Source organism: Carcharhinus amblyrhynchos, chromosome 4 (genome assembly GCF_965287045.1).
Source record: "Carcharhinus amblyrhynchos chromosome 4, sCarAmb.v2.hapA, whole genome shotgun sequence".
Taxonomy (NCBI): domain Eukaryota; kingdom Metazoa; phylum Chordata; class Chondrichthyes; order Carcharhiniformes; family Carcharhinidae; genus Carcharhinus; species Carcharhinus amblyrhynchos.
In genome coordinates, this window is record NC_137327.1 from 136,369,463 (window position 1) to 136,382,932 (window position 13,470).

A 13,470-nucleotide genomic window follows, 5' to 3' on the forward strand; every position below is an offset into this window, starting at 1 on the left:
CGCTGCCATCGCCATGGCAACGCGGCCTACTCCAGTCCGCAGGCCAACCACAAGCGAAGATTTGGATGCCGCCACCAACAATTCACCACAGTCATCTACCCATCTGATCGACGATACTTCCCCGAGATTAATAGGTACCCCGCCCCCCCCCCCCCGATGTTTTGTTTAAAATGTTACCAACCCCCAAGCGGGACCGTTCTTTTCGCCAGCCGCCGGGCCTCGGAAACCGGGGGGACATTCCCCCAGACACGGTGCCACCCTGGTTAGCACTGCTGCTTCACAGCGGCAGGGATGCGGCTTCGATTCCCGGCTTGGGTCACTGTCTCTGGGTTCTCCCTGCGGGTTCCCACAGTCCGAAAGACGGGCAGGTTAGGGTGCACTGGCCATGCTAGATTCTCCCTCAGTGTACCCGAACAGGCGCCCGAGTGTGCCGACGAGGGGGATTTTTCTCAGCAACTTCATTTGCAGTGTGAACGCAAGCCCTCTTCTAAGACACTAAGAATCATAGAATCTCTACAGTGCAGAAAAAAGGCCATTCAACCCATCAAACCTGTACCAACAACAATCCAATCCAGTCCCCATCTCTGCCTATATTTACCCTGTTAATGCCTCTGACACTAATGGTCAATTTAGTATGGCCAACGGGCAGCATGGTGGCACCTCACAGCGCCAGAGACCCAGCTTCAATTCTGGCCTTGGGTAACTGAGGCGTTAGCACATTCTCCTTGTGTCTGCATGGGTTTCCTCTGGGTGCTCCAGTTTCCTCCCCCAGGCCAAAGATGTGTGGGTTAGGTTGAATGGCCGTGCTAAATTGACCACAGTGTGAGGAGATTAGCTGCATAAATGTGTGAGGTTATGGGAATAAGGCCTGGGTGGGATTGTGGTTGGTGCAGACTCATTGGGCCGAATGGCCTGTAGGAATTCTATGATTCCATGAATCCATTTAACCTGCACATCTTTGGTAGTGTCAGAGGAAACCAGAGCACCTGGCTCCCTGGCACTGTGAGTTAACAGTGGTAAGCATTGTGCCGTCCTTTAAACTTTAAACAGACAATAAATTATTTGATGCCAGAAACTTTGTCTAGAACAATGGAAATATTACAAAAAACACACACATATAGGACCGCTTAAAATACCACCTTGAGTGCCTTAAGTACAGCCTCTTTGGATGGGATGGATTGATGGGATGAATGATCTTGCCCATCTGTCATTATGGTGTGAATAAAAACAAACTGCATTTGTGTCCTTAAGAGATGCAGGCTTGGTAGAAATGGGAGAAAGAGGCAAGACTATAAGATAGTTTATTTTTTAAATAGCTGACAAGTTAAGAGAAGAAACATGAAACAGAAGAAATCCTTTTCCACCTTTTATTCCAATAATAGATGAACAAAAGTCACATTCACAAAACCTGAAGCTCCAGTAAAATATGTATTATTTTCATATTTGTGAGTCATAATTTAGACTGGATTAAAAACTCCGTGAATCCTGCAAATTGCAAAGTACATTGAATGTGGTCGCACAAGTTACATGACTAATTCATTAGGACGAGTTCACTCAGTTGAAGTGATTCATAAACAGAAGGATCTTGGGTTGAATTACAATTCATGCAGTAAATGAATTTTTAAAAAGACAAACCTGTAAATCACACTATTACAAAGATTTAGCTGGTGAGATTGAGTTCAGCAAATTAAAGGGAAGTTCTTGACAGCTAGAAGCTGTACGAAAGAGAACAGAACACCATACAGATCAGTAGGTTCGAACTATGTTATAGGCAGAAATAAAGAGGTAAGATAAAGTCACATAAGTAAAGAGATGATACATTATAAAAAAATTGCTGATGGCGTCCAGAATGAAATCAACTAGCCATAGGAAAATGATTATCTGCAAGGACACAAAGCAAACTGACAATTTCACAGATCAGGAATTTAAATCATGAGGAAAGTTTTAAAAATTGGGCTTGTTTTCTTTAAAAAAGAGAAATTGAAGTTTGAGACCACAAAGATAATTGATAAAACTGATCCAGGCAATTGCAACAAGCTCATTATCTATTCAATACATTTTTTTTCCGTTGCCACCTCACAAACAAGAATAACTTTCTGGGATGGAGAGAAGGGATTTAGCATTATTAAGACTGAGACACTGATGAACCAGCACATGGTGTATGCAAAAATTCTGGTTCACCAGTTAGGTAAATAACAACTGTGATGTTTACTTAGATGTAACTATAATATAGAGGCTTGCAGCCTCATGGCTGCCAGTCAGCTTCTGAGAAGGTGTGGAACAGAAACCTGAGCTCATCACCCTGCTCCTTGATTGAACCAGAGAACCATTCAACCCTTACTTTGCAGATGGATCCTTAAAAAGGACAATAACCACATCCTTCCTCCTCTAACTCCATTTATACAAATATCAATACTCAATTTACACAGTCCAAGATAATGAAACATTCAGTATATGAATTTAGTCAATTATAAACTAAGGGTGCAATCTTACCAGCCATTCATATTGCGTTCCTGCAGCAGCAAAGTCGGAGAATTTGGCACGCAACCAAATCCCCGTTTACTGCTGTGGGATAGGAAAATCCCACCAGCGTGAGCAGCTGTAACATTCCGGCCTAAGTTTTCAGGGGATTTCCGAATGCTCGGGGAGCAGCGTAACTCACGTATTTGGGGTACTTCCACATGATTCCTGTCAGCTGAAACCACGATGATTCTTCAGGCAGAGGTAGTTCAGTTCTATCTGCTTCCATGGAGATATCAATTCTGTTTGCTACAGGACGACTAGGTACTTCAGTGCTAGGAGAATTGACAACATTCCTAGATGGCAATATAACTCCTGGTGTCAGTATTAGCCACTAGGGCAACTCATGCTCTCAAATGGTCTACATGTTTCCAGATGTTTCTTCCTTCTACGTCTGCTTGGTTGGGGCAGGGGTCCAGTTTTGCATAAAATGACTCCAGGGACCCAACTCAACCCAATTCCAAAATTACCCACAGACACGGCTTCATCCAGCAAAAACAGTCATGTTGAATTACATGAATCATGACTTGTTTTCTGGCTGATTTGGCTGGTCTCAACCCTCTCTGGTAAATTTGGAAACACGAGGCTCAGTCTCTTTCTGAGACAAAGCTGGGATTCCCAATGTGTGTGGAATGGTTCCATAGCCCAGAAAAAAACTGAAATCCAGTCTCCAGGGACCTTCCTGAGTGCTTCTTTAGGCCAGATTTAAAGGTTTGGATGGCTCATTCAGGTAGTCTGTTGGATGCTAGGTAGTAAGTGCTTGATACCATTGACATCAGTGATGTTCCGAAACTCAGCACTCATGAAAGCCGTTCCATTATCAGGTCCTATAACTTTAGGTATTCCGTGGTTGTAAAACATTGGTGTAATTTCTCCACTGTAGTGTGCGATATTGGAGACTTCTTCTCAAACACTTCCATCCACATTGACTTTGCATCGACAAAGAGCAAAAACATTGTGCTCATGACTGAACCAACATAATCAATATGGACTTGTATCCATGGCCAGCCAGGCCTGTCCCAAGGGTGCAGTGCGCTGCAGCAGGCAACTTTCATTACACTTAGCACAGTTCATAATGCTTGACTAGGCCCTCAACGTCAGCATCAATGCTAGGCCACCAGACATAACTCCTGCGAGCATCTTCATCTTCAATATATCCGGATGGGCACTGTAATTCAGCAAAGAAAAACGTTCTTCCTGATACAAAGACCATTACTCTTGCTCCCCAAAGTATGATACCATGTTGGGAACTTAACTCATCTTTTCATATAAAATATGTTTCAATCTCTTAAGAAACTGGCTCATTAACCAAACCCATTGTTATCTTGTGCTTCACTTTGGCCAGTACTGGATCCCAACTTGTCCAGTATTTGATCTGTTTCGCTGAGACTGGCAACATGTCTAAGATATTCAATGCCATGACAATTTCCTGTGGTCCTGAGAGAGGTGCAACAGTTCTTAGCAAAGGTAGATGACTAAGTGTATCCACACTTGCTATATGTGTTACAGGTCAATGCTTGGAAGTATGTTAGTAAATGGAGAGGATTAATACCCAACACTGAATTCTTGCCAATGTGATAGGCAGAATAGTTTTGCCTTCTTTAAAAAGACCCAAAAGCAGTTTGTGAACAGAAACAATGGTACAATGCTTACCAAACAAATACTGGTGCAATTTCTTGACACCCAAAACTATTGATAATCTTTCTTTCTCAATTCATGGGCACAACATTTTTTGCTCCTTGATCATTCACATTCTCAAGCCTTTTTCAGCTTCCCTGTTGCCTTTCCAGAATAACACTGCATTGATGCCATATAGAGAGGCATCACAGGTTAACACCAATTCCTGAATTGAGTCAAAACTCCATGAATGTAACAATTGCTTCACTCTATTAAAAGCTTCTCTCTCACATGAGATATTTTCCAAAACCAACACTTCAGCGGCATATGCAAGAGAACCAATAATGTTGACAAATTTGGTTGAAAACTCCCATAGTAATTCACCATTCCTGAGAATAACTTGAGTTCAGATGTGTTTCTGGGGGCTGGTGCTCCTTTATTGTTCTGAAGTTATCTTGTATGGAGTGTAATCCTGTACATCTACGCAATACCCCAGACAGACTATCTCACTGTCTGGAGGTGAACTTTAGCTCTTGAAATCTCTATCATCTCTTCTAAGTTAGCTTATGCCGATTCAGTTGTCAAAAGATCATCTAGGTATACTACAACTCATGGCAGTCCTTGCAATAGATTTTTCATTGTTCTGTGGAAAATAGAATATGGTGACAACACCCCAAAGGACAGACACATATACTAGAACAAACCTTAGATGTGTGTTTATTGTGACATAAACTCAAGTTGCTGACATGCGTGACTTATATCCAGTTTTGTATAAACTTGACCTCTGGCCGGTTTTGCGTACAGATCTTCAGTCTTCGGGGTTGGATATTTATCTACTTTGGCAGCATGATTAACTGTGAACTTGTAGTCTCTACAGACGTAGAAAGTCTTCTCAGGCTTTATCATGGGGACTAGAGGTGCTGCCCACTCTGCGAATTGAACTGGCTGGATAATATCCAGTTTAATTTTTTGGCAAGACGTATGATACTGGTCTTGCTCACTAAAATAACGAGGGGTTGCCTCTGAATCACATAAATCTTCATCTGGAGTTCCTTTATTTTACCTAAGTTGTCACAAAAAACATTCTCATACTTGATTAGCTCAGATAGTCTCCCTTCCCGTACTTGGAAGAGCTCCATTCAAAGAACAAAAAGAACAAAGAAGATTACAGCACAGAAACAGGCCCTTTGGCCCTCCAAGCCTGCATCGATCATGCTGCCCAATTGAACTGAAACACCTACCCTTCCAGGGACCATATCCCTCTATTCACATCCTATTCATCTATTTGTCAAGATGCCCCTTAAAACTCACTATCATATCAGCTTCCACTACATCCCCTGGCAGCGAGTTCCAGTCACCCACCATCCTCTGTGTAAAAAACTTGCCTCATACATTTCCTTTAAATCCTGCCTCTCACACCTTAGACTTATGCCCCTAGTAATTGGCTCTTCCACCCTGAAAATGGAAGAGGCAATTTAGTTTAACTTGGTTACCTTTTGAGCCAATCAAGACCCAAAAGACTTGGTCTGACACGACTGTTACTGGGAGCTGAGTGGACCACTGCCAATAGCTTATAAGTACTTTATCACTTTATCTTGATGGCTTCTCCTGTGTAAATTGTTAGTTTTGCTGCACTACCCCTCAAACTCAATGACTGTACTCATTGTAATTATCAAAATGTGTATTTTCTTATCCTCATGGCAAAGATTCCTGTTTCAACTTTCATCTTTAAGGGCCTACCATTTACCAAAAGCTTCGCAGTGATAGGGGCTACCTTACCTGCGTTCACGTTGTTAATGAGTGAATATTTAAATTCTTAGTACTGGACTCTTCCATATTATGCATTTGTGATGTATTACTAACTCTGTTACTGGGTAGACTTGACTTACATTGGTGTCTTAAGTGATCTTTCCTGTGGCAGAAAAAACATTCAGCCTCTTTATACCTGCAGGCTTCAGGGGGAGTGACGAGCCCCCACAAGGGTAACATTCTTTTTCAATCTTAAGACGATTGATTGTCCCTTTTAATTCTTTTCACTCTACTTGTGGCTGAATTTGCCTCCCATTTTAAAATTACATCTTTGTTTTTGGCGCCATTACTGACTGCAGCTTCCTGCCCTAACTGGTGAACCGTGCCATTTTGTGCACTCTGAAGATCCTGTGTGCCCTTCTTCGTGCTTCTTCTTAAAATGTATATCTGTCTCTGCTAGTAGCTTCCTTTCAATGGCCTCATTATTTACTCCGCAGACAAAACACTCGCGTAGCATATCTCTGAGAGTGATTCTGAACTCTCAGTGCTCTGCAATCTGTCTAAACTTGGTGATACAAGTTGCAATAGTCCCCCAGGGGCTTTCCCAATTGAGTTGAACTTAAATTGTTGCAATTTTACTGATGGGTTCGGGTAGTAGTGTGTTATCACCAATTCAAGTATCTCAGTGAATAACTTAGAGTTGGGCATGCTTGAGGATGTGAGGCTACATATTAAATTGTAGGCACACACACTCAGAAGGATTGCCTCTTGTCCTCCTCCTCCTGTATTCCATTGACCTGAAAATAGTAGCCTAAATGTTCAATGTATTGTGTCCAATCCTGCACAGAGGCATCAAAAGGATCTACCCATCTGAGGAAACGCATCTCTGCAAACACTCCTGTTTCTCAACTTGAAGTGAACTTAAAAGACAATCACCCCTCTGCATTATGGTTGATATGATATCTTGTTTTGTTATTGGCATCAAGACAATAGCCATTTGGAGAAACATCGATTCTATTGGTCTGGTGGGGGAAAATAATTCAGCTACTGAAGGTTGACACCATGATGAAAAGAGTCATCAAAATTTAGATCAATAGGATGCAATATATAGGAGAAAGAAATAGAAAAGGTGGAACTTGAAACACATGCAATAAAGAATTAGGAAATCCATACTTAGATAGGGGCTGGATAGAATTAGGGATTGAGTGGAATTAGGAGACCAATTTGGAAATGAAGAGAGCAGTTTGAAAAAAAAACAAAAATACCACTGGCAGAATAATGAGAGATACACAGGTTTTCTCTGCAAAACAGAATTTAATCAGCTCAAGGATGTAAAATTATCCCTGTTACTGAAAAATCCATCAGTTAAGATGTAGACTTGTGGATAATGATATCCTCAGAGCAGAAAACTTTGTAATAATCACAGGAGTTTCTAATCATCATTTCTGAATTATTTAAATGGGTACTATCCATTTTTCTTTCCTATTCCAAGAAGAACCATTCTGTTTTGTAGAATTTGTAGAACAGTGTCTGATCAATTGCAGCATATCATGCTATCATATATAAATTCTCAGAAGTCTCAGAAATAATCATTCCCTGTTAAATTTAACAGTAGTTGATACAGGAATGTCTGACAAAATTCTTCGTTATTCTATGAGTACACTAGTTGTACATTTTCAGGCTCCATGTAAACAATGTCTTACCACTTTTGAAGTTTATAGAACGCCTCACCTTTGTTTTAATGCAGTTTTTTTTCCATTATTTACTTTATTGATATTAAATAATCAGGCACTTGATTGTTGTACAAAACTAGAGATTTGATTTAGTCCTAGACACTAGCTGAAGCCTTGGAGCAATGCTATATTTAATAATTAAAAAAAGATGTATCTCAAATAGATCACTATTTTACTGTAAAAGGCTTTTTATAACAAAAGGGTTTATGCATTTTATAAAGACAAAAGATAAATTATTAACTTAATTTAGAACCTAGGGCTAGATTTTCAACCCATTTATAATGAATGAGCAGAATTTAAATTCAATAATCTAATAGCTCTTTCAATATAGTCTATTTCCTTCATTCTCAGAATGTTTCAATATAATCAGCCTGTATAATTTCCAGTTGTATACATGAGATACTTTTTAACAATGAACATGTTTGTTCCTTCATTCTTTACTTCTGTATCTACAGAAAGATCCTGAAGGTTGAAATAATGCATCAACTGTGTTTTGAATTGAGGAAATTAGGAACAAAAACAAAATTGACCTGCAAATTCTTGATATATTCAGACATTTCAAAAGGTATGGAGGTGCCCTCTAGAATTGTGTAGCATGCACAAAATGACATCAGAAGCTTGTTATAGAATGTATGTCTTTGCAAAATCTCTGCATGAACAAGATACACCAAGAGTCACTGATCATTCTGCGCCACTATTACAAATACAATATTAACAAAATGAGCTATTGAGTGCTTAAAATTAAAACTTTAAAATATAACAATGACAGGGTTCTTACTGCAGGAAAACAAGGTTATTGATAAAAGTTTTATCAGATGTAGTTATTTCTTTCACTTTCTTCTTACAAATTATACTGCCTTGTTTCTAATAAATGCAAAAGCAATGTTATTGATTTATTTTCTGTTGACTTTTTTGTAAATGCAGTAATTTTATCCTCCATTATGATCTTTCCATCCATTTCAACAAGACATCTTGTGATGACTGAGCTTCTTTTTCAATGCTTAAGTATATGTTTCAGCAACTTTTCACTCAGAGCGTGAGTGGAATCGGCTGCCGTCATTGGTGGTGGAGGCAAATTCGATAGGGTCTTTTAGAGACTTCTGGATGAGTACATGGGACTTAATAGGATTGAGAGTTATAGATAAGCCTAGTAGGTAGGAATATGATCGGCTCATCTTGTGGGCCGAAGGGCCTGTTTGTGCTGTAGTTTTTCTGTGTTCTAACTTCAGCTAAAATATCTCTAACCTACTTTAATAAACATGTGATATATGGGCAAGGACAAAAGACTGAACCATAGCTAGAAAAAAAGAATTTCACTTGTATTGTGCTTTTCACAATTTCAGAATATCGCAAAGCTCTTAAGTACTTAAGCAAGTGTGGTTACTGTTGTAACCCCAGCGCAGCACCTGGGGCGGCACAGTGCACATTGCCTCACAGCGCCAGGGACCTGGGTTCGATTCCTGACTTGGGTCATTGTCTGTGTGGAGTTTGCATGTTCTCCCCATGTCTGTGTTAGTTTCTTCCCACAGTCTGAAAGACATGCTGGTTAGGTACATTTGCCCAAAAAGATGCTGGAGTGTGACAACGGGGGGAATTTCACAGTAACTTCATTGCAGTGTAGTGTAAGTCCTACTTGTGACTAATAAATAAACTTTAAATTTGTACACCATAAGACCCCAAAAACAGCAATGTGATAATGACTAGATAACCAGATAATGGAAGTCAAAAGCAGATCATATCTACTATATTCTTGTTACCTTCCATATATTCATGAGACTGTAGCTCATATTAACAAGAGTCAATGACAATATTACTAAGATTAGGCAGATGTTGAAAATCAGCAGAGAGTGTTGGAGAAATTGGTGAAAGGTCACTAACTTGAAAGATTAACCATGTTTCTCTCCCCACAGATGCTGCCTGACTTGCTGAGTATTTCCAGCATTTTCTGTTTTAGGTCAGATAGCATCTGAAGGGAGGACGAACAAGGTAACACTTAGTATGTGGACCTTTCATCAGAACTGGAAAAAATATAGATGGGCAATATTTAAAGGAAAACAGATGTGAAAGAACACACACATGTGTATATGGGAAAAGAAGTAGTTTGACCTGTACTGTGCTTAAATGGAAAAGGGGAAATGATAAAAGTAACATCAATACGAGGCAATATGAAGAACATAAGACATTAAAAACAGTTAAGAGAGATAGAGAGTATGTGAATAGTTGAGGTGATGGTGGGGATTGGCAGCTTTGAAATAAAACATCATCCAGGATCTGAGGCATCCTACACCATTGACCCACCTTTTGCATGAGACAATTTCTCCAACCCCCTCCAGCCTTTTATATTTTAGCTGCTGCTAACAGTGTGGTCCCTTCCTAAGGATGGGGTACCCTCTACATTAGAAGTACCAAACACAGTTTAGCTACCCACTTTGTCAAACACTTTTGTTCTGTATGCAAATCTAACCTAAGTTTCCTGTCCTGTGCTACTTTAGCTCCCAATTCTACACTTGTCTTTCCGTCTTTGGTCAGCTATGCTGTCCGAATGAAGCTCAAGGAATAACGTTTTAATAACATTAACAAGGAATAGACAAAGAATTCCAAAGACCCACTGTGCTCCGAATGAAACAAAAATCCGCCTTGTCTCAGTTTTAAATGGCCTGCCCCTTATTCTGAAATTAACACCCCACATTTTAGACTTACCAGCCAGGGAAAAGATCCTACCCACATGTACCCTGTTGTGCCCTGTAAAAATACTATAAGTTTCAATGGGATCAATCTCTCCTCATAACAAATCCCTCTACCTCAGGGATTAGTCTGGTGAACCTCCTCAGCACTTCCTCTATCGGATGTATATTCTCCCTTAGATAAGGAGACCAATACAGTTGCAGTCTCACCATGGCTCTATACAATTGCAGCAAGGCACTTTTACTCCTGTACTCAAATCTACTTGCGAAGAAGGCCAACATACCACTTTGGCTTCTTAATTGCTTGTTGCACCTGCATTTAACTTTCAATGACAACTGATATTTACATAATATAGATAGTAGATATTGGCTACTCCTCATGATTTTTGAGAGACACATACTTAAGTTTTCTTTCTTACGATTTCTTTTGCAGGGTATTTCTCAGTGTTCAGTTTTGGTAATTAATTAGAAATTAGCATGTAACAGAGAGGCTCATGTGGTAGTGGTGAAAGGTCTCAAAATATTTGCTTGGCTTGACACATCCTGCTGGACAGATACTGCTGGGGTACCCTGGCACTGTCTAGTGCTGCCTGATTAATGAGGTTTCATTTAAAGCTTTCTATTGTCCTCGCTCTCCAACTTGTATATAATGTAAAGTGGGATTCCTATTTGAAAGCTCCTTTTGTGAGTTTTCATATATTCATTCCCTGATGCTGTTTTTAAATACAGTGCCGTCCAAGGATAATGCAGAGTATAGCTTTCCAAAGTACAACTATTTTATTTATACAAATATTTTTAAATTAATTGGTCCATCACAAAATGTGGCCAGGTGTCTCCCTTTAAAAAATACTCTGCCAGGATGAATGTGTCCCAACAGAGTGTGCCTTTCAAATATGGAGGCACAGTCTCAAGGGCACTTGGGGAGGTACAATCACTGTGTTTCAGATGGGTGATGATATCTCCATCCTAACTGACTTACATAGGACTGCTATTGAAAGAATGGGTGCATACAACACCCAAGACTTGTAAATATTTGTAACATGGCACTTTTGGGATGAAAACTTGGGGATCTTGGGTCTACACCAAATTCCTGTCTTTACAATATTGACTTACAGCATCCCCCAAACTAGAAATCACAGAGCCTGACTATCCAAATTCAATATGTTATACATAAAAAGTTCTTGGGAAGTTTAACTTCTTTGCATCAAGTATATGTTTTTCTGAATGTTAAAGGAACAAAGTGACAGTTTTACATATTTATCTAGTGCCGTCTCATTCTAAGCCAAAACCAACCAAAAGTTAATTTCAAAAATGCACAAAGGTTATTTTCATTTTTGCTGTACAGCACACTTCAAGGTCAAGAGATATTGTCAATGGGAATAAATGGAAACAATGTAAAATTTTACTGAAAAGTGGCAAGAAATGTAACTTTTGTATGATCTCTGCTGTATCCTGGAAAGGATTTTGTACATACCCGTCAGAAACAACAAATGCACAAATTCCATTTTTTCCTTCTTAGTCACTGAACATTTCATAAATATTTGAGATGTACTGGAATCTTTAGTATTGACACAAAACTATGTATCCTAAAAAAGCAAAAGAGCATAACTTGTATTATGTTCAAAGTTGGAGATTCCACATGTCATGAATTACTAAAACTTTATCCAAACTATTTTATTTGTGACCTTTTAGTTAATCCTCAGGCTCTATAACTAAGTCATAAATGGTCTGGCTTGTGTGTTTAATTCTAAAAAGACTACGTTTGCATTTACAAAAATTATGCTTCATTTAAGAATGTCAAGATTTTAAATTTTAAAATGCATATAAACAAAGCGCTGAAGAATTGTGGAATCTGATGTTTTATGAGGCTCATCTTTCTTTGAACAGAGAAAGTTGATATCTGATAGACATTTTCAACGTTTTGAAGAATTTTAAAAGGATACATCCTGAAAGATTGTCTCCTCTCCTTGGATGCCGGGGGAATAGATCAAGATGGGATGGACTCAGGACTCATTACAGAAGAATGAAGGGGGAAGTTAGAACATTTTTCACATGATGAAGCTTGATTTTAACTTCTTTCCCAACCTCCACACACAGACCCCATCGCCCGCCCACCCCTGCCCCCCTCCCTCCCAATCCACTGGAAACCTGGCAGTGGCTGGAGATGTGTAACTAAAACACAGTGCAAAAGTTGCCCACGACTTCTCTGCCCTAATCTGACCAGCCTTAATTGTAAATTTTGGGCAGAAAGAGCTGCCACTCTATAATGGCAGGGTCCAATTTAAATAATGATATAATCAAGGCACAAGCTGTAATTTTAACCTGAGTAGTTTATTGCAAGGAACAAATTTACCAGGAACAAAAGCCACAGCCAGAAGAGGCCCCAAACTGCAAATTTATATGCTTCAGGTTTTTATTCTCTGTGGTGCAGGAGAAGCCAAAGTGCCCCTTCATACTCATAAGAAAACCAGGGGTTGCCCCATTTTGCGTGATGACAAAAGTCCTGCTACTACTGGTCAAACAGCCAGTATTTTCCACCGGATTCAGTCTAAAATATGATCGTGAATATAAAAAGAAAACCTGGGAACAGCAATTTCACTGGGCCTCAGCATGCGAGTTTGTCATTCATCCTGGCTCCCTCCTTAGACCATAAGATATAGGAGCAGAATTAAGCCACTTGGCACAGAGTCTCCTCTGCCATTCAATCAAGGCTGATAAGTTTCTCAACCCCATTCTCTCACCATACTTTTTTCCCTGTAACCTTTGATCCCCTTACCAATCAAGAACCTGTCTATCTCTGCCTTAAATATACCGAATGACATGGCTTCCACAGCCATCTGTGGCAATGAATTCCATAGATTCATCACCTTCTGCCTGAAGAAATTCCTCTTCTCTCAGTTCTAGGGTCATTCCTTTGTTCTGGTCCTAGTCTCACCTACTAATCTTCTCCACATCCACTCTTTCCAGGCCTTTCAATATCCTGTAAGTTTCAACGAGATCCCCCCTCATCCTTCTAAATCCCATCAAGTACAGAACCAGAGTCCTGAAATGCTCCTCATACGGCAAGCTTTTCATTCCTGGGATCACTCTGGTGAACCTCCTCTGAACCCGCTCCAGGGCCAGCACATCCTTCCTTAGATACAAGGCCCAAAATTGTTCACAACACT

General features: G+C 39.8%; 1 long non-coding RNA gene across 1 annotated transcript; it reads left to right on the forward strand.

Moving 5' to 3' along the window:
- Window positions 1–3: 3 nt before the first annotated feature.
- LOC145342719 (uncharacterized) lies at window positions 4–8,400 on the forward strand. The gene is made up of 3 exons (XR_013886593.1): window positions 4–134; window positions 3,866–3,987; window positions 8,075–8,400. It is a non-coding gene; the product is annotated as an uncharacterized LOC145342719 (long non-coding RNA).
- The last annotated feature ends 5,070 nt before the right edge of the window (window positions 8,401–13,470 follow it).